Source organism: Ambystoma mexicanum, chromosome 4p (assembly GCF_040938575.1).
Source record: "Ambystoma mexicanum isolate Mex_15411 chromosome 4p, UKY_AmexF1_1, whole genome shotgun sequence".
NCBI lineage: Eukaryota > Metazoa > Chordata > Amphibia > Caudata > Ambystomatidae > Ambystoma > Ambystoma mexicanum.
Window position 1 is genome coordinate 1,141,654,239 of NC_090927.1, and position 19,730 is coordinate 1,141,673,968.

The 19,730-nt window shown below is 48.5% G+C and overlaps 1 protein-coding gene across 6 annotated transcripts in view; it reads right to left on the reverse strand.

The window, feature by feature from the left end:
• UTRN (utrophin) overlaps nucleotides 1-19,730 on the reverse strand; it is a 2,010,688-nt gene that overhangs the window by 886,690 nt on the left and 1,104,268 nt on the right. The gene's annotated exons all lie outside the window — the stretch shown is intronic.

The window sequence follows — 19,730 nt, forward strand, 5'->3', positions numbered from 1 at the left end:
CAGTTGTCACGACTCGCTCCCTTCGCTCCCGTTCCCGCCACTTGGGGGCATGTTTTGGGGCTTATTCCTTGCTGGACATTTCCTCCGAACCTAATGTCACAGTGCTGTAATGAATTGGGAGCGCTAAATCCCTATTTTCCAAACTACTTCCCTTCCGGATCCATTCCAGGTTTTTGGCAGCCAGCATGCTTCTTTAACCAAATGACTGTGCTTCCCAGAATGCCTGGCCCACTGCTCCACCTCCACCCTTGCAGGACAAGGTTGGGTGGAGGATAGGCAACACCTGTGGCTGCAGGTGCAGCAGTCAGCACACCTGAGGCGTGTGCTCGTTAAACAGCTTTAAAAGCCTCAGTCTCACTTCAGTCCAGCGCTGGTCATCGTTTGCAGTGTTCCTGTTTTTGACTAGTCCCTGGTTCCTGGTTCCTTGCCTTTGTACCTACTTCCTTGTTCCTGTTTTCTTGTTTCCTCCGCCCTGAATTTCGGATTCATGCGCTAATTGATTTCTGCTCCCTTGATTTCCCTTTTTGTCTTCCCCTGTTTGCAAGCAGCAATCCTCAGTGCTTTCCCCTTTTAGATGCAGCCCAGTTTGTCTGTGTTCTATATTTCTTTGACTCTGTCCTTTGCTGCTGTTACCCATTTGCCTTAGCCTTCCTCTTAGTTTAGTTTCCTGTCTTTTCCTTGGAGGGGTAGGGAGAAGGTTGCATAGGTTATTTCGTTTTTCCCTGCTCCTGATCCTTACTTTCTAGAGGATCCATTCCATGTTTTCCATTGCACTTCTGCATCCATTTCCCATTTGATCATTAGGTGTGGTGTGTGGTGGTAGCTAGCTCCTGTGTGAATGCTTATGTTTTCCCCACTAATTTGTAATCCCTATTCCTACTTAGGTATTTAGTTTTCTGCAGCGGATCACGCTCCGCTGCCTTCCAGTCTCCGCCCTTGCCCTGCCGGGCTCTCCACATTGCAGCGGATCTCGCTCTGCTGCCTTCCAGTCTCCGCCCTTGTCCTGCCGGGCTCTCCACATTGCAGCGGATCTCGCTCTGCTGCCTTCCAGCCTCCGCCCTTGCCCTGCGGGCTCTCCACATAGCAGCGGATCTCGCTCTGCTGATTCCCAGCCTCAGCCCTTGTCCTCTGGGCTCCCTGCCCGGCAGCCTGCCTCATTCCGGCTGCCTTCAGCCCTTGTCCTCTGGACCTCCCTACTTCTCCCATTGCTGTTATAGCCTTTCTGGGTCCCAGATTCATCAACAGGATTCGTGGGCTAGCTGACATTCAAGAGGTGTATCTCGTCCTCGTGAGTACAGTTCCTAAGTTCCCTTATGTAATACCATCAAGAGTGTTAGTACACAGATCCTGTCATTGCTGGCCCTCCACGTGGGTTTAGCGCTGTCAGTACCTGTAACAGCAATTGGGGGTAAGGTGCTTGCCGACTTTCCTCGCGGTCAGGTGCTTACCCCACATCCCTTTTCATATATTGGTTTTGATGTCACACTCTATTTGCACTCCTGGGTTCTAGCATACCTGAGTCGTTGTTCCTGGGTGCACATTTCCCTTGCCATATTCGCTGCCTTAGTACTCGCCTGACTAATCCTGACAGCAGTTCCTGGCTACTTTTGTGCTTTTTCGGCGTTTCCATAGCTTTTTGTGCGGTATTCGACGTTTGTTTCGTCATCCGCTTACGTTTGTCTTCGGAAACAATTCTCGCCAGGCTCTCGACAACGAGTTTGTCAGTAGAGGACTCTGGTGTCGACGTTGCCTGCGTTACGCGTTGTTCCTCGACGGCCGCTCTATGGAGCGTTACGTCGGATGATTTTGGGGTAGCGCCTGTGTTTGATGAAAGCCCAATCGCTGGTCGCGGCTGCGTTTGCGGGTGGGGCTGGAGACCCTTACGGTCTGAGGTAGACGCCGGAGTGCCCTACGTCCCCTTCGGCGCTGATGGATCCTTCGTCTTCGACGAAGAAGAGCCGTGGGTTGTGTGCTTAGGCTTATGGGGTCTATGTGCGTCCTTGTTGCCGGGGTGTTCATCCCCATAAGCAGGGCGTGAGCCGAGCCCGTCGGGGCCGGGGACGGACGTCGAGGAGCGCGAGCGCTCCTTCTGGGGGTTAATGACTTCCGTAACGGACGTCGAGTTATCACCCTCCTCGTCACTTTCTGTAACAGCGGCGGCGTGTGAGGAAACTGACTTCGACATAGCGTAGTCCACCCACCTCTTAACTTTGCGTTCTTTAAGAGTTCTTGGTTTCAAGAGCTTACAGGCCGCGCAGCTGTCCTCCTTATGATTGAGGGGCAAGCAACGATTACAGAGCTTGTGTTTGTCCTTCTAAGTGTATTTGCCCCTACAGCGTCGGCAAAACTTAAAAGGTGTCCTCTCCATAGCTGAGGCAATAATAACTGGTGATAACAACCCCAAGGGAAAGATAGGGGAGAAAGAAAGACATTCTCAAAGAGAAGATAAAAGTTCGAACCCCCACTCTCCCTACTGTATGTTGGCCGGCGAGGCCAGGCCACGTGTTCGGCAGCGCCGAAGGATCTCCTCCGTCTCTTCCCCTCAGTCGAAAACTTGCTCGGCGGAGAAACAGCTTCACAGCTAACGTCGAGGGGAGGGATCTTTACTAATATAATATAGTATAATTAAGGACCGAGGTCCGTAGTAAGTATTTGCAATGTCTCTCTAGGAGCTCCGCGTAAGGCGACCAGAAGCTGGGCGGAAAAAAACAATCTGAGGGACCTCGACGCGTGAGGGATTGTGGGTACAATGCACGTCACTATAGGGATAGTGTTACAGACACGCCTTGTCGACGTCCCCTTTTTCGACTACGAAAAACAAAATGCAATACTCCGCAGTGACCACTGGATGTCGGACCTATGCACAGCATGTGATTCTAAGCAGATTAACAAACATCAGAAATATAATGATTGTAACTCTTCTCTCAAATAATTGACTGCAGCATTCCGCTTGGATATTCGGATGGCATATTCAGATGGCATGAGCTCTAGCCTGCTGTTCGCAAACTAGGGATATGTTTCACCAAATGACATTTTAGGTATGAGTGTGCAAAGGATTGTGTATTTGAAAGGGGCATATATCACCTTTCAAATAGTCGGAGTTAGAGTTTAAAAAATAAAGTGCCATCTTGAACATCTCCACACATACTGAAAGACAGGTGGCTATGAGGGCATTTTTCCAATGATACATGATCCTCAGCTTGGGAGCTGGTAGGCTGGAAGACCTCAGGTCTGTCCCCGGACCGCCCAGGTCCCTGGGCCATCCACTCGCTACTGCATGATTTGCTACAAGGGAGGATTATTGCTCTGGTCTCACGCCTCGATCTACATACCAACCTAGCTAAAAATCAGCACAGCACTGTACATGGTGGGGTACACAGTAGAAGAGAGCCAAGTAATCATCGCCTTCAGTAGCCCACTACCATCCTTGAATAAAGTAGTCCCTAAACACCAGGGTGTTCATCATTGCTTGGCTAAATCACATAGCAAATTGCACCATCCAAAACATAATCTGATACTGCTTGCCCCTTTGAGGGTTTACAATTAATGTTACTGTGAGCCGAAGTTTCACCCCCAAAGATTTACAAGCCACTGGCAACTAGCTTTCATTTTGTATGGTGCTTAAGCACGGCCATGATTTGGCTCACACATACCACTCGCCCCCCCCTCACATTCGTTTTGGGTGATGGGTCACGCTTTAGCACCTCTTACAGTAGTGGGTCACGTGTGGCACCATTTTGGCTCGCAGTAGGCGCTTTAGCTCTGGCTAGTATTTCTATGCCACCTATCAAAAGCAGATTTGGCTCACAAAAGGCGCTTTAGCAGACCCGCTAATGGTGGCTCACTGGTGACGCCTTAGCGTCTGCATTAATTTTGCCTCCCAATGCACTTCAGTGAAACCATTAACTTTGGCTCATAGGTGGCACTTTAGAGCATGAATTAATATTGGCTCCTAAGTGGCGCTTTAACTCCAAACCAAGCAAGACGAGCATATTGTTATAGTTATACAGCATGTGGCATGATAAAGGCAGTGCAACTGGCGAAGGGCAGCCGATAACGGCGATTCCTGTTGGCCTGGCCCCCTGCAGCCCCACACTCCCTAACCAGAGGACTACAGAAAAGAAGGTAAGGGACATCGCAATATAATTTTGACCAATTTCATTCATGCTACATTCGCATTTTGCCACAGTAGAATTGTGCTGAGTTGGTTAACGCTAATTTTGAATTTTGCCACACTAAAACTGTACTGATTTGGCGTCCGTGCCTTTTGAATGTATGGACTTTACAATTTGTACTGATTTAGTTAACGCTGATTTGGAATTTACCCAAACTCGAACCATACTGATTTGACACCCGCTGCTTTTAAATTCAGCCACACTAGAATTGGATTGATCTATTTGCTTAGATTTTGTTTAAACGCGGCACTCCATAGCTAGGACCAAAGGAAACAAAGAACAATACAGAATGAAGAACCGACAATAACACTATTCACCACACAGATCACCTGAAATCAACTAACCACCCCCTTCTCTTCTCTACACCATCACACCTCTAACATACTTCACACGCCCAGAGGGTTGGTGAAACAACCCACCCAAAAAAACGTGCACACCGCACATCCCCCTCTATTAATCCTACCAACCCAAAACCTGCAAACAACTCAGACACTGGATGCCACCGTTACAACACAATCCCAGTGCACATAAAGCACACCCAGAAAGCTCACACTCACAGACACCAGTTCCTCGTGGTTCTGCACGCATTAACAGATGAACACAAATTGTATCCTATCCCTCATTAATCAACCCCACCCACTTTTCTTGCAGAGCCACGTGAGTGCCTGGAGACCATGCACATGGCAGTGGTGTGCGGTATAAATCAACATAATGTAACATAACCCACAGAAAGGCGCTGGTGAAGGTGCGGTTGATGAGGCCAGGTAATGCAGCAACACCCACCACACTTTTGCAAAGAAGCCCCTGGTCTCTATCTAGGAATTAGGAGGAGGCCTCCTTGGTGAAAGAGGTTGTTGTTTGCAAAGCTAAAACTGGTTGGCTTTGCAAAAACTTGAATGGGCTTGGGGAATGGAGACTAAGCATAGCAAGAAAAAAAATAATGATCATAATAATAAAAAAGATAGATCATATGTAAAATAATAGTAGAAATAAAAAGAAAGCTTGTTTATCACAATTTCAAAGCTTCACAATAATTGGATGTCACGGTGACCCAATCAAATATACAAGTAATTTAATTTTTTTGCGCCAAAAGAAAGAACAAGTTGACTCCACCGGGATGTGGACCTCCGACACCAGGTTGCCCAGTGGTACATCTCGTCAGCAGGTGCATTAGGCAAGTGAGTTATCCTAATGACCTTGACAACGTTTTTCTGGTGAAGGCAAGTCTCTAAAAAGGGTCCATCATATGGAAACATTAACGATAAATCCCAGAGAAACCAGCATTGCACTGCATGATACTCTGACACGGCAATGACAAATGGACAGATGCACACTTCCCACGACCTTCCACGCCTATTTGGGTCGACCGTTTTTATTACTTTTAATTATGAAAAATGTCCACATTTCTTACGCGGGAATCTAACAAAACCTTTTGAGAGAAATTTTAAAAGATAAACAAATACGTTTTGCATCACCAGTTTTTTTTCTCGATTTTTTTTTTAAAATTTACAAGTGTTTTTTTGTCAACTTGAACCATTGAGAGGCCTGGAAGGACAGTTTCCAGAGAGGACCACACCCTTTCAATGCCTGTGAGCAGTAGTAACCCAAACAAGGAGGGGAAACTAATGTATGAAGACGGCTTTCAATCAATTGACCACAATAGGGAATTTATTAGACTTGTGTCCATTTTAAGAATACTCCCTGGCTGAATATATAGAGGCTACTAATACGCCAGCTAAAAAGGGCATTTATCTCCGTGGCCACGCTGGACCATGGTCCCACTACAATCTACATTCTTACAAAAAGCAAGATCTTTGAGGAATGAACCTCCACGGCGTAGGCGCTGCCTGGGCGTGTGGTGGGGGTGAGGAGGCCATTGCCCTGGGTCTTTTGGTTGTAGCCCCGGATAGAAGCTCAGGGGCCACAACCAAAAGGCTAGCTAGCCCCCAGTCCTGACAGTCCCAACATTAGCATAGCCACGGGTCTTTTCCAGACCTAGCAACACCCCTTTGCGTATGGAAAAGATCATTAAAGCCTATGGCTTTCCTGAGGAGATTGCTTTTTTTCCGGTGCATCTGCTGGAGCAAAAGTACAAGAAAATCACCTTCCATTTAAGGTCAACGAAATTAAACTTCTGTATTGGCACTCAGATACAAACATTGACCTTAGTCGAGATATACCTAGTATTCAAGATGGCAAAGCTTAGCAAGCACAATGCTGACAGGAATTTTCGAAGACCTAAAGGGCTGGATGGAATGCACGTTGAAGGGTCTTGCGTGAGTCGCCCTTACTGGAAAAAAAAGCACACTGAGAACGTTCTGTGATCATTCCAAAGGAGGATGTGTCCACCGACCACAGCCAGGATCCCCGTCCACAGGCATGCAGGTAGCAGGTGCTGAAACCACCCAGTGTGATCAGCTGATCCAGGGCTGGTCCAATGGCTTTTTTCAATATATTAACAGCAAAATGTTAAAGGTACCAAAGATGGCACCGAGGATCCTCTGGAGTACACAGTTAACGCCCAGTTTGTCCAGCAATTACAAGATGTTGCTCACAAGTAGATTGTGCTTCCACCATTGCCTGTTGTCCAGAAACCTGCAGACCAGAAAGTCAACTGCTGACCTGCATCCAACTTCCTCTCTCAAATCAACCAAGGCATTAGCTCATAAAAAACACATGCGCTCACAAAATGTACTTGGCCAATGCAAGAAGTCCTCGCTCTGGATACACTGGACCTTTAAATAATGCTAAAAGGAGAAGCAGGCGAACAGATCCCTGCTTTCGCAGTGCGAGATCGGTTGAAAATGTCATTGCTGGTGCCCTCTGACGGTATAAAATCAGGAGAAAGCCTCCTTCTTCTGATGTGCCATGTTGGAGGTTTCCTAATTAGAGTCAATGCTTTGCTCATTGCGATCAAGGGAACGGCCGATGTCAGGCAGTGGCAGGCAGATGCTTTGTTCTGACAACATCTAAACTGCATAAAATAAAAACAATACAATAGTCAAGAAATTCGCAGAACAGTGCTCTTTCCTACTTGAGCTAATAAAGATATAAATGGCCGCTGCAGTCTCGCTCAGACATTCAAAGTGCATTTTCCTAAGCCAGAGGCAAGAAGCTGTAATGTAGCCACAGAAACGCAAAGGAATCTGCAATCTGTCATAATAAGCTTTCCTTTGCCTATTTGTGGCCCAACCCGTCCTGCTTTTCTTGGCACGACAGAGCCAGACATGGTCTCCAGCTTTACCCTCACCTCTTCTGCCTTCTTGTGACATGAAGGAAATCCATTGGCCCCAAATTTGCTCTTGCTGGACAATGGGTGGCCTGTGCCGTGTCTGCATAGGTGCATTCTTGCAGACAGCATTCTACAACTGTAGACTCGGCTTACACAGTGAACAGTAGACCAGGCATTTACAAAATGGCTGCTCCTATCCACACAAAGGCAGTTTTGCTCCATTTTAAGGGCGTTACAAATTTATTGCAAATCCCTGGTTTAAATTTCTCAGCTGGTTCAGTATGAGACAGATGGATGGCAATGTTGCATTGCTTTTCTAAGACTAAGTATGGGGGGAGGACCTGTGCTGCAGTTTCTGACAATCTTCCACAGACAATTTACCACGCTGTGTAACAAATGTAAATACAAAAGCACAAACAGCCATTTACTTCAGAGAGGCAACAGCTCTCCAACTTCCTCCCTTCTGTAAATAGCTGTTAAAGGGTGACGTTGATAGAGGGCGCTAGAGAGCCGTCCAAGATGGCGGCCTCCCTGTGAGCTCCACGGAGCTCCCTCAGAAATCCTGACGAATCGAGGCATCTGCGCTGGGCATTGTGTATGCAGCCACCCCCAGTTTGTAGCCAAAGCGATTCTGAACAAAACGTAGTACTCCTTTCGTCGTAATTCGGATGCTGGGTCCAGATTCCTCAGCGACGAGAAACCCTCCCCCTCCCCGGTCCGAGTGGAGCGCCGGCGCGGGCTAGACGCGAGGCAGTCGGAGACAGAGCGGGCCCGGAGGGGGACGGCCTGAGCGGCCGAAAGCGGTGGGACATCCGGCAGAATCTCGGAGGAGCCGTCCTGAACGAACCCCGAAGATCAGGTACGCGCGCCCCCGTGCGCCCCCGTCCATACTCCCCGGGGTGAATTTCAGCCTGTGTGAAGGCGCGGGGCGCGGGAAACCGCAAGCTGGGGTCCGCGTGAACCCCCAACGTACGGGCCGCCCAGCCGAGAACCAGCAGTAGATAGCGCTTGGACCCGGCGTCACTCCCGCTTCCACTATACCCTATCACAAAGGGAAACATCAGGAGGGACCTACCTCCGGTGCCCTGTAGGACCCCCGCTACACAAGCGCCGATGGCGGCCTCAAAGAAAATGGACAGAGCTCAAAAGAAGCTAAACTTTGAGGGCAGCTCCGTGACCAAACCAACCACCTCAAATGGCAGAGCGCTATCTCCCACCCAAGACGAGGAGGAGGCCCACGGGTTCGACATCAGGGAAATTCTCCTAGAACTGAAAGCCGGAATTGGCGGTCTTGGGAGCAAACTCGACACCCTCTCCTCTAAGGTTGATCTGCTCCAGCACCGGTTAGACAAACACGCCGATAGACTTGACACAGTCGAGCAGAGGGTGTCGGACCTCGACGACGGAGCAGCGGCCCTGACTTCCAGAGTGGCCTCCCTAGAAGTGCAAATGAAAGCGGTAAACGCAAAGAATGAAGACTTGGAGGGCCGCTCCCGACGCAACAACATCAGGATCGTTGGAGCTAGGGAACAACAACTCAACATAAAGATGGAGGACTACATCGAGAAGTTATGCGTGGACCTTTTCGGCACAGACATCCTGTCCAAACTGTTTGTTGTGGAGAGAGCCCACCGAATTCCCAACACCAGACCGATCCCGGGGGCTAATCCTCGCCCAATCATAGCGAGAGTGCTCAACTACAAAGACCGGGACGCCATCCTACGGGCGGCCAGGGAGAAAGGCGATCTTCAGTACGACGGTGATAAAATCCAATTTTTCCCGGATTTCTCCCAGGCGGTCCAAGCGCAAAGAAGATCGTACACGGCAGTAAAGCGCAGGCTTCAAGAGAACCAGATACAATACGCCATGCTCTACCCTGCCAAACTCCGAATCCAACATGAGGGGACGACCCAGTTTTTCAACTCTCCGGAAGAGACGAGCGATTATCTGGACCGCTCGGGCTGCAGACCCGCCTCCTCCAACGGAAGGCCTCAAAGGGGAGAGAGACCGAGAAGAAATCCACCATAAATTTTGCCTACAAGGTACCTAATGGGAGGGCTAGTGTCTGCATGGCTGACAAGGAGAGACCACCGCAGACCACTATTGTATCCGGGGAAGGGAGCTAGCCCTCTCTTGGAGGGCCACTTGCGCCCCGAGCACAGCAATGCAAGTTGTTTCGTTACTATGGGACTGTTTACCACGGGCCTGTTGGGGGTTGCCCGTACATGGGAGGGAAGTTAATTCAGTAATACCGCCTCAACCCACATACCCCCGATCCACGACAGCCACGCGAGGAACTATGTACCTACCAATCGCCAAGTCTTCCTGGCTCCTTCTCCGAAAGCGACTCCAGCTAACTCCGCGGGCCCCGGCCCGACAGGATTACACTGATCCGTTCAGATGGCAGCGACAACGTTGAGAATCGCCACCTGGAATATACGCGGCGGCAACCAGCCTACGAAAATGAGGAGAATCCTTCAATATCTGCGGAGACACAAAATCAACATAGCGATACTCCAGGAGACTCACCTACTACCCTCGTCGGAACAGCGCTGGGCCAGATCATGGGGATGCCACCGGTACTTCTCGTCCTACTCATCGTTCGCCAGAGGCGTGGCGATCCTGATCGATAAGAGGACCAATTTCAGCCTCATCGAGTCAAAGAAGGACACCGAAGGAAGGGCCCTACTGGTGAAAGGAATAATCGCTGGAAAGGAAGTGGTGGTGGTCAATTCTTACGCTCCAAACACAGACGGACACGATAACTTTAACTGGATAATGTCCCATCTAGCCACGACCGACGCGTCGACTGTGGTGTGGGGGGGCGACCTCAACACCGCGCTCGACCCCAGGCTCGACAGGTCCCACAACACTTCAGGAAACCCGTCCAAAGCAAGTACTCAGGTTCGAGAGATTTGTCAGGCCTTCAATCTTTCCGACATGTGGAGAAGACACAACCGAGACAGGAGAGACTATACCTTCCGATCAGCTGTGCACAACACCAGTTCTAGAATCGATTATATCCTGGCGTCCTCCCACAGCCCTTTCAGGTGGGACGCGTGCCAGATCCTACCAAGGTCCTATTCCGACCATTCGATGGTGGTATTGGAGGCCACCCTAGCGGGCACAGCAGTGCCAGGCCTCAACTGGAGGTTTAAACCCGGTTCACTCACAGACGCAGTGTTTGCAGCAGAACTGCGGCAAGAAATACTCTCCTTCATAGACACCAACCAAAACTCGGTTGACTCCGCAGGCACCATTTGGGAAACATTCAAGTGCTTTGTCAGAGGAATCTGCCTGACCAAAGAAAACGGGACACTAAAAATGATCCGAAGGGAACTGTCCAACATAGAGGACCGTTTAAAGGAATTGGAACAGAATCTCCTCAACACCCCCGATCCATGCACGCAAGCCAAGCTTAAGCAAGAACTCTTGAAATTTAAGGAGACAGCGGACCGCGAACTGAAGTTCATGGGTCGTAGACAGCAGATCAGGCAGTACGGTGAGGGGCAAAAACCAGGTGCATTGCTGGCCCGACTACTATCGATAGACAGAGTCCCACCTCATATTGAATGTGTCACAGATGCGCAAGGACAGATAGTCTACACGGAGGAGGGGATCTCCAACACCTTCCGGGAATTCTATCAAGACCTGTACAGCTCAAAAGGAACATCAGACCCCGAAGCGATACAAGAATACCTGAATGACACAGAACTGTATTGGGTAAGCCAAGACTTGCGCGAACCCCTGAACGCGCCCATCTCACTGGAAGAAATCCGGATGGCAATCAAATCCCTACCTAATATCAAAGCACCCGGCCCCGATGGGCTCAACGGCGAGTTCTACAAGGCGCACATGGACATAGTGGCCCCCCTCCTCTTGCAGGTCTACGAAGAGGCGGTGGGTCGAGGAGCACTTCCCCCCACGACGCGTGAAGCCAACGTGATGATGCTGCATAAACCCGGAAAACCTACAGAGAGCTGCGCCTCGTATAGACCGATCTCTCTGATCAACCTGGACAACAAAATCCTGGCCAAAATCCTGGCGGCCAGACTGCTCCCTCTGATGCCAGCACTAGTGCTGGGTGACCAGGCCGGGTTCATCCCGGGGCGTAGCACAACGTTCGGCATAAGGAGGCTGTTTGGCGTCATCGAGGCCCTAGACTCGACACAGCAGGCGATAGCAGTACTGCTGGACGCCGAGAAGGCGTTTGACTCTGTAGAGTGGCCTTTCATGTTCGCGACACTGAAGCAGATGGGTCTGGGCAACTTCTTCCTGAAGCTAGTAGCTCTGCTTTACAATAAACCACGCTCGTACATCACACTCGGGAACACTAAATCATCGGGGATCACATTGGAACGCGGGACGAGACAGGGTTGCCCTCTTTCGGCCCTTATCTTCGCCCTGGTGATGGAACCCCTAGCCTCGAGGCTACGGGCCGAGCAGTTAGAGCGAGGGTTAAAACTGGGTCCTCACAGGCTAATCGTCTCCCTCTACGCGGACGATGTCATGCTGTTCATTAGCGACCCCCAAGTCAACCTCAACCCCGTAATGCGAGAGGTGATAAGATTCGGGTTAATGTCAGGGCTCAAAACCAACCACTCCAAATCGATAGTATTCCCCCTGACTCCGTGCACCTCAGAGTTCGCCGACGACCATGGGTTCCAATGGGAAACCTCGAAAGTGCGCTACTTGGGGATCAAGATGTCACGTAACCATCACGAGATATTTAGAGATAATTACGGAACCGCACTGCAGCTATTACTTGAACGTATTCAGAGATGGAAATCACTCCCATTGACACTGTGGGGCAGGACCTCACTGACGAAAATGGTTATTCTCCCCAAACTCTTATATCTCTTCACAAATATCCCGCTACTTCTCCCCAAGTCCTTTCTGTCAAAGATCAAGAGCACGATCCTAGAGTTAATATGGGTGGGGAAACCGGCTCGGGTGGCTTACGACACACTCACTTTACCTATAGCGAAGGGAGGTCTGGCGCTCCCAGATATAGAGAAATATTACTGGGCGGCTCAGGCCCAATTCCTGAGCCACTGGTACTCAATCCACTATGTAAGACCACATGTGCAAGTGGAAAGAGCCCTGGCCTCCCCCGATTTACTATCCGCAGTCATAATCAGCCACATCCCCGTGCCGCATAAGACACTGAACACGGTCCTGTCTACATATGCGATATGGAAGAAGATCGCCAGTGCGTGTGGAGTGGCTGTACGATTCTCCCCCATACTACCTATAAAATTTATCCCCGGTATCCCTCTCACGAACGAAAAGGTATTCCTGCTATGGGTAGACAAAATAGGAGTAAAAACGCTAGGAGACCTCTTCCCAGAGGGCACCTTTCTGACCACCCAAATGGCCAAGGACAAGGGAGGGAACACATCCTTGGACGTCTTTCTCTATTTCAGACTCCGTCACGCCCTGCAGGAGCTATTCCCCTCATTCCCTAAACAACCCCCCACGTGGGAGCTGCTACATAACACAATATTAGCACAGGGAGAGGGCAGACTGGTGTCAACTCTGTACAAAACCCTGGTGAGTGACACGAGGAAGCTCCTACCTAAAGTGCAACACAGGTGGGAATCGGTTTTGCAGGAACCAATCAGTGAGGAAGACTGGGCCTACATTCTGCGACAAACTCAAAAAGTGGCGCTAAATTCTCGCTACAAACTGATCCATTTCAATTTTGTACACCAAACATATTACACACCCGCCAAAAAACACAGGCACCACCCAGAGGCGTCGGCCCAGTGTGAGAGATGCGTTTGTCCCAACGCCGACTTTCTTCATCTGGCATGGGTCTGCCCCGGTATCCAGCAATTCTGGTCCACCGTTATACAAACAACATCCGAGATTATAGGAGAGCAGATGACCCCCCTGCCGCTGGGCCCGCTTCTTGGCCTCACAAGACATCTGCAGCCATCGTCACGCAAGCTGGCGGCACTCCTCATGGTGCTAGCACGAAGGAGAATAGCCATGTCGTGGGGCAGGGGCCCACTCCCTAGGGTAGCTGACTGGGAAAAGGATATAACTTATTGCCAAGATATGGACACTGAATTTATTCGTACACTACCTTTACACGCACGCCCTCCTGATATCTGGGGACCATATATCACCTACCTGATGAACAAATCTGTTACTTCGGACTCTGATAATCCAAACACCCAGAACTCAGGTCCGTAAGAGGGAGGAGCGGGAAGACAAGGAGAGAAAACGTCCATGCGACTAAGGCAATGAGTAGAAACTCTCAAAGATACTGTGGAAACGGGAGATGGGGGGCGGTGGGGCGGGGGAATTGTTGTGGGATATTGCATTCAGCAGCTCCCTGTTGGAGCCATGCCTACCGGTTATTGTAAAATATAAATAAAGTTTGGAAAAAAAAAAAAAAAAAAGGGTGACGTTGTATCTTCTCCAGCTCCAGCAGACCCCACTGTGGGGGGGAGGGGATCAGCTCACACACATATAAATGCTAATCCCGGATAGCCACAACTACACTTGGAACAGCCCTTAAAATCTGGATGAATAAACCACAACTCTTCTACCCTGGCACACAGCTTTTTGAGGCAATCTCTCTGACTCCAGTAAGGTGCCAGAGAGACTGCAAACTCAAGCTTGCAGTGCTATTGGAAAGTCCATCTTAACCCCCATACAAAACTTCGGTCACTGCCAACATACTGCTATTCACCATTCCGCAGCCACTGCCCGTTTTTGGCCAAAGTGTTGCACTTTTTGAGGAATCCACACTTCAACTTCTACCTTTTCTGCTCCTTGTTTCATTTTAAAGAACCCACTAAAGATTTGCAGCATCACTCGGGTACCGAAGTCCTGGTGCCACATCAAAACCTGCTGAGTTGTGGTCGGTTGAAGTATGTGAGGAGCAGGGTTCATTTTGGAGAGTGGGAAGAGTTTGAGGCTTGTAGGAGAGAGCAAGTTACATAGAACTCTGGTCAGGCCGGCGGCCAGAATCCTGGTTCACTTCTCCCAATGCCTGCTGAACGCCCGACACACCCTTTGCGGGCCCTGCCCACGAGGGGCAAAAGTCTCAGCACATCAGTAAGCACAGCACCGGAGCATGTTAGAGTGAGGTTTGAGGTATCGCTCCATCTGCCAACCAACAGACTTAGGAAGATTAAATGGGTAGCTGCAGCCTTCAAATTTCAAGCAGCCATTCCTCTGAATTTAAAATCCTCAGTAGGTAGTTTATGGTAATGTCTGGAGTTTCAAGACTGCCCTTTGCCCTCATCGACCAACTCACAGATGATCTTTTTGTTTGTTACTCATGGGATACAGGGCATCCATTTAAGAGCCAGAGAGGGGATTGACAAAGGAGCATTGTGAGCTAGAGAAAGGGGGGGCCTGCCAGTTACTGTTGCCTTTTAAGGCTTATTGCTGCTTCCCTGACTAACCTATTCACTGCTAGATCTCCTAGTGCCTTACATTAAACACCCACACCTTCCACAGAAGGCTGCCACAGACCTAGCCATTAGCACATTAACAATAACCAAACCAGGACTAAGCCCTCCGTTTTACCCCTACTACACTCTCCCACATCTGGGCCTTGGAAGTTGTACTTTACATGTGAGGGACGATAGCGTACACAGGAGGCTTTAACCGGCAAAGGTAAAGTTGAGCCTTTATTTTATTTATTTGCATTTTTAAAGCGCCCACACAGCCCTGGGGCATCGAGGACACTGATATGGGGACTACACCTGGCCTATGCTGTTACTCCTACAGGGCTGCAGTATTTTGTCATTTGAGGCTGCACATGGCATAAATGGTAGAACTTGGGACATGTAAAGCGGTACCTTGCATATGGTGACCATATCCTGTATAAAGTAGCATAAAATGGCAAGAATTCTTGGGTCATTGGTGGGTGCACTTGGGATACGACAATAACTAACATATTAGGACTATACTGGGCATATCATGCTACAACGGTCGGGTATCACTACATATTATCCCCACCAAAAATATTGCCGTATATATGGTCGTCTGGAACAGCCATAGGCGATATTTTTTGGGGGGCGGGGGGTAGTTTTTGGGAGCGGGGTTTGCGGGGGTGTCCCCTGCTCCTTTAAAAATGATGCAGGAGTGTCCCCCGCAGGTTCCATGCCTTAATATCGCTGCAAAAATATGGCAATATGTTTGTATGCCGATATTTTTGCGGGGATATTAACACATTGAACCCAACGGTCATAAGATGTACATACCCCTTTTGCAGGGGTGCTGCCACTTGAGATTACAGCAGTGTCTAGGATGGTCCTATGATACGATGACCACATTTTTTAAATAAAAAACAGGGATGGTCCATCAACATAGAAGTAAGACTACAGTTTCAGCAGACAAAGACAGAAGGACTGAAATAGACATTGGACTCCAATGAAACTGTAGTCCTACGTCTATGTCGGCAGCCTTTTCCAAGCAAAGTACGTGCTTATTAAAAGCTCATTGGAGGTGAGAAGCCTTGGAGGAAGGAGAGTGTGAAAAACAAACGCAAGTGCTGTGTCCAGCCCGATTGCGGTATTTATTCAAGGATTAGTGGCAAAAACTGGGACATTAGCCCACCATCCCTCAAATACTGGGATATGGTTTTAACAGTTAAAGTCTCAGGACGCCGGGACCAAGGGTAAAATACGGGGACAGTCCCGGCAAAACCAGGACGTCTGGTCACCCTATTCTATGTAGGGGTACCAACATATGAGGCAATGTCCAGGGCCACAACCCAGTGGTCGAAGTGGGCGAGAGTGGTGCACCACTACTTTTTTAAATTTAGTTTTACTGGTCCAATACTTTTATTTTCAAAAGAAACCGTTCCGGAATGGTTTTGTTTCAAATAAAAGTGTAGGAAACAGTTGAACAAAGCCCTAAACAGCAGTGGCTTTTGTTTGGGGCTTTGTATTGGGCGTCCGAGGGGGCGTTGCGATGGGGGTTTGTGGGGAAAGGGGACAGGCCAGCGGGGACCATAGTTCCGCTAGTTCTTTTCATACACTTTGACCACTGCCAATACTGCCTCGGCTGGGCGTATACCCCAGGCATTTGACGGCTCTGCTTATTACATGTCATGGTTCCTACCTAAAATTACTGCTTTTAAACCGCTTGAATTTGGGCGATTATTGTAGTGGTAACAACGCAGGCAGAGCTCATAAAAAGCCGATTGCTGTACATTATCTAATTTACATTATTTTTTTTTATTTTTATTTTTGATTTAATTGTATTACAATTTTTACAAAATAAATCCAATCTCTGATATAGTTCATATGTCCTTTCCTGATAAAATAAAATAACTCATCAAAAGGTCCAGATTCACAGGTTCAACGCCTTCAAGAACAAAGACAGTCCAATAACGCATCGCTTATTGTTGCCACTGGCCAACATAACCCATAGGTTTTCCGAGTCTAAAGTGCGAAAGTTGTTTAATGGTTGGAAGCGGTGCCTGATTACACCAAGACCATTGCATTCAAGGACCAAATGTTTAGTAGTTTCTATGGAGTCTGGTGTTTCGCAATATCGACAGTTATTTGAGGTGGATTGTTTACCTATTGCTAAAATTTTGTTAGTTTTTAGTTGGTTCAGTCTGAACCTTCAAAAGGTTCTACTTAGCCGCTTATCGGGGCATTGATGAAGGTAACCACACACCTCGTTAAGTTTCATTGGGGTGCTAGGTAAATTTGCTGTTAATAGATAGTTATTAGCGACCTCCAAAGTGTTTATCCAGTCAGCTTTGAAGAGTTTCTTTGTTACCTGATTTGGGTTTTGGAACAATGTTTCCCTAGTGGTGTCGAGTTCTTGCAAGATGGAAAGGTTGGACTGCTCCCATCTAATAAGCATTCTATTACCACACTCAGTTTCTCTCCGAATAAGGTCCAAGACTTTGTTTTTCGGAGCATTGTTAACTTTGCGGTACAACATGAGGCTGGCTCTCATCTTTGGGGCCAAAAGTGAGGTTAGACAGAGTTCTCTTCTTATCAGGGCTATCGGTGTAGAAGTAGCCAAGCCCAATGCACCTCGCCAGAAAAAGCTTTCGTATTTTGCCCAGATTGAATTCGGCATCAAAGGCATTGCGTCGACACCGTCGATCAGAGCAGGGACAACCTTGGATTTATAGAATCTAATGATGGGAATGATGGAGAATCTTCCGTGTTTCCTGTCCACTGCTTTAGCTTGTGCCGTAAGGTTTTTCAATTTTGACCAAAGGAAGTCTTGCATAGTCAGTTCCTCCTTGTCATTGCTGATCATGATGCCCAAGTATTTGAAGGCACCGACTCTTTCGAGGTTCCTCCCTTCACAGCTCCACAGGAATTTTAGTTTTCTTTTGGCCGCGGTTCCCAGTATTAATATTTTAGTTTTGTTGTTATTCAGTCTCAGATTGTTTTCTGCCAGGTGGCGTACTAGGTGGTCTAGTTGGCGTTGCAAGCTTATGGGAGTTAAGTCCATCAAGATGATGTCGTCCACGTAAAGTAGTCGCTTTATCTTGGAACCTCCGAGCGAAGGTGGAAAGCATCCGACAGGGTCTGTTGATTTCCCGTAATCTGCAATGTAGGCATTGTACAGGGCGGGTGCAAGAGGACAACCCTGCTTTACGCCTCTGGAAGTCTGTATTTCGTTAGACAGTCTTTCCTCGGCACTAAGGCGCACACGTATGGAGGTGCCGTGATGTAAGGCTTTTATGGGTTCCAAGATCGCTCGAGGGCAGTCTGTACTTTCTAGTTTTCCCCATAGGCGCTGCCTGTTGACCTAGTCCAAGGTTTGGGCCAGGTCAATAAAAGCCATATAGATGGTAGGGCCACCCTGCACCATTTTGGCTTTCAGGGAACTCAAGAGGAGGATGTTAGTTCTTGTCCCCGAGTTCTTGACGAAACCATTCTGGAAAGGGTCTGCTTGGCCGGTTTCTTGAATCCAAGTTTGGAATGCGTCCAGTGCCATGGATGCGAACACCTTGCCCATGACATCCAAGAGGGTGATTGGTCGATAATGACTGGGGTCGTCTGTCGAGCCTCTCTTGAAGATATGCACAATGATGCCTTTTTCCCCAAGAAGAACGAATATCCTGGAGATGGTTACAGTTATCAAATATCTTGCTCATTATAGTTGTCCACAGTTCAGGGTGTTTCTTGAGCTCCGCGTTACAGATGCCGTCTGGCCCGGGAGCCCTCGAGTTATTCAATTTTTTTATTTTAAGTAGAATCGTTGAGTCGTTAGCAGGGATGTTCCATTGTTCGTAGTCATGTTCTAATGCTCTGTCAGCAAAGACCAACAGAGAATTGTTGTCTGCTATCGGCGCAAACAGGTTTGAAAAATGGGCTATCCACTTGGCCTCTCCTACATTATTCTGGATGTCCCCGGTCGTTTTGTTTAAAATCCCCTTGATCAAATTCCAGAATTCTTTTGGTTTGTTTCCGCAAATGGCTGAAAACATGTGCTCTGCGTCACTCTGGTACAACTTATACCGATAGTGTCGAAGCCAGCTCTTGTAGTCATGGACAGCCGATACCCATAGGTTAAGGTTTTCTGCGGAGGGTGATTTGTGGTAAATTTTCTTTAAGAGTCGATGGAGCTTTCTTTTTTCTACAAGGTCACTGTTATATGAGTGCGAATGACCGGCCGCAGGTTTGGAGAACTTTGTGACTGGAATCAAAAACCTTGTCAGTGATGGAGTGTAATCCAGGTCGCTTCTGCTAATTTTTTCGCGGGTCACTACGTTGTGGTGAAAAGAGGAGTATTGGGAGTCGATTTCACACAGGCCTTTGTCCGATATCCTTACCCTGTTCCTGGTTGCCGACACCTCCAAGGGAATCGGGTTCAAAAGAGATTTTGGCCTTAACTTCAGACCTTCTGTGATGAGAAGATTGTGATCACTAAACGTCGTCCGCTCAACCCTGAAGCTGTGGATCACCGGAAGGAGGTCCTTAGAGACAAATACATGGTTGATCACGCCTTGTTGGTCTCCTCTTTCCCACGTAGGGATCGCTAGATTTGCTTTGGATCAAAGCCAGTGGAGATTGTGCAGGTTCCTGGATGTCAAATTGTTCTTGGATGGCATAAATTGTTCTAACAGTTTCCCTCTTCGCCTCACCAGGCGAGTTTGATCTTGCCGTTTAGGTTCGCATCCAATGCCTTCCAATACTGCGTTGAAATCGCCATTTATGATGGTGGTATGGCGTTGGGTTTTTCCATCGGCTTTGTCCAACAGGGTTAGAAGGACAGATTCAAACTCTTCCTTAGATGTTGTTTCTGGGTTCCAGTAGATGTTCAATAAAAGAATGTTCCCCTCTTTTCGAAGTCCGACGTGATCGTGCAATTTCAAA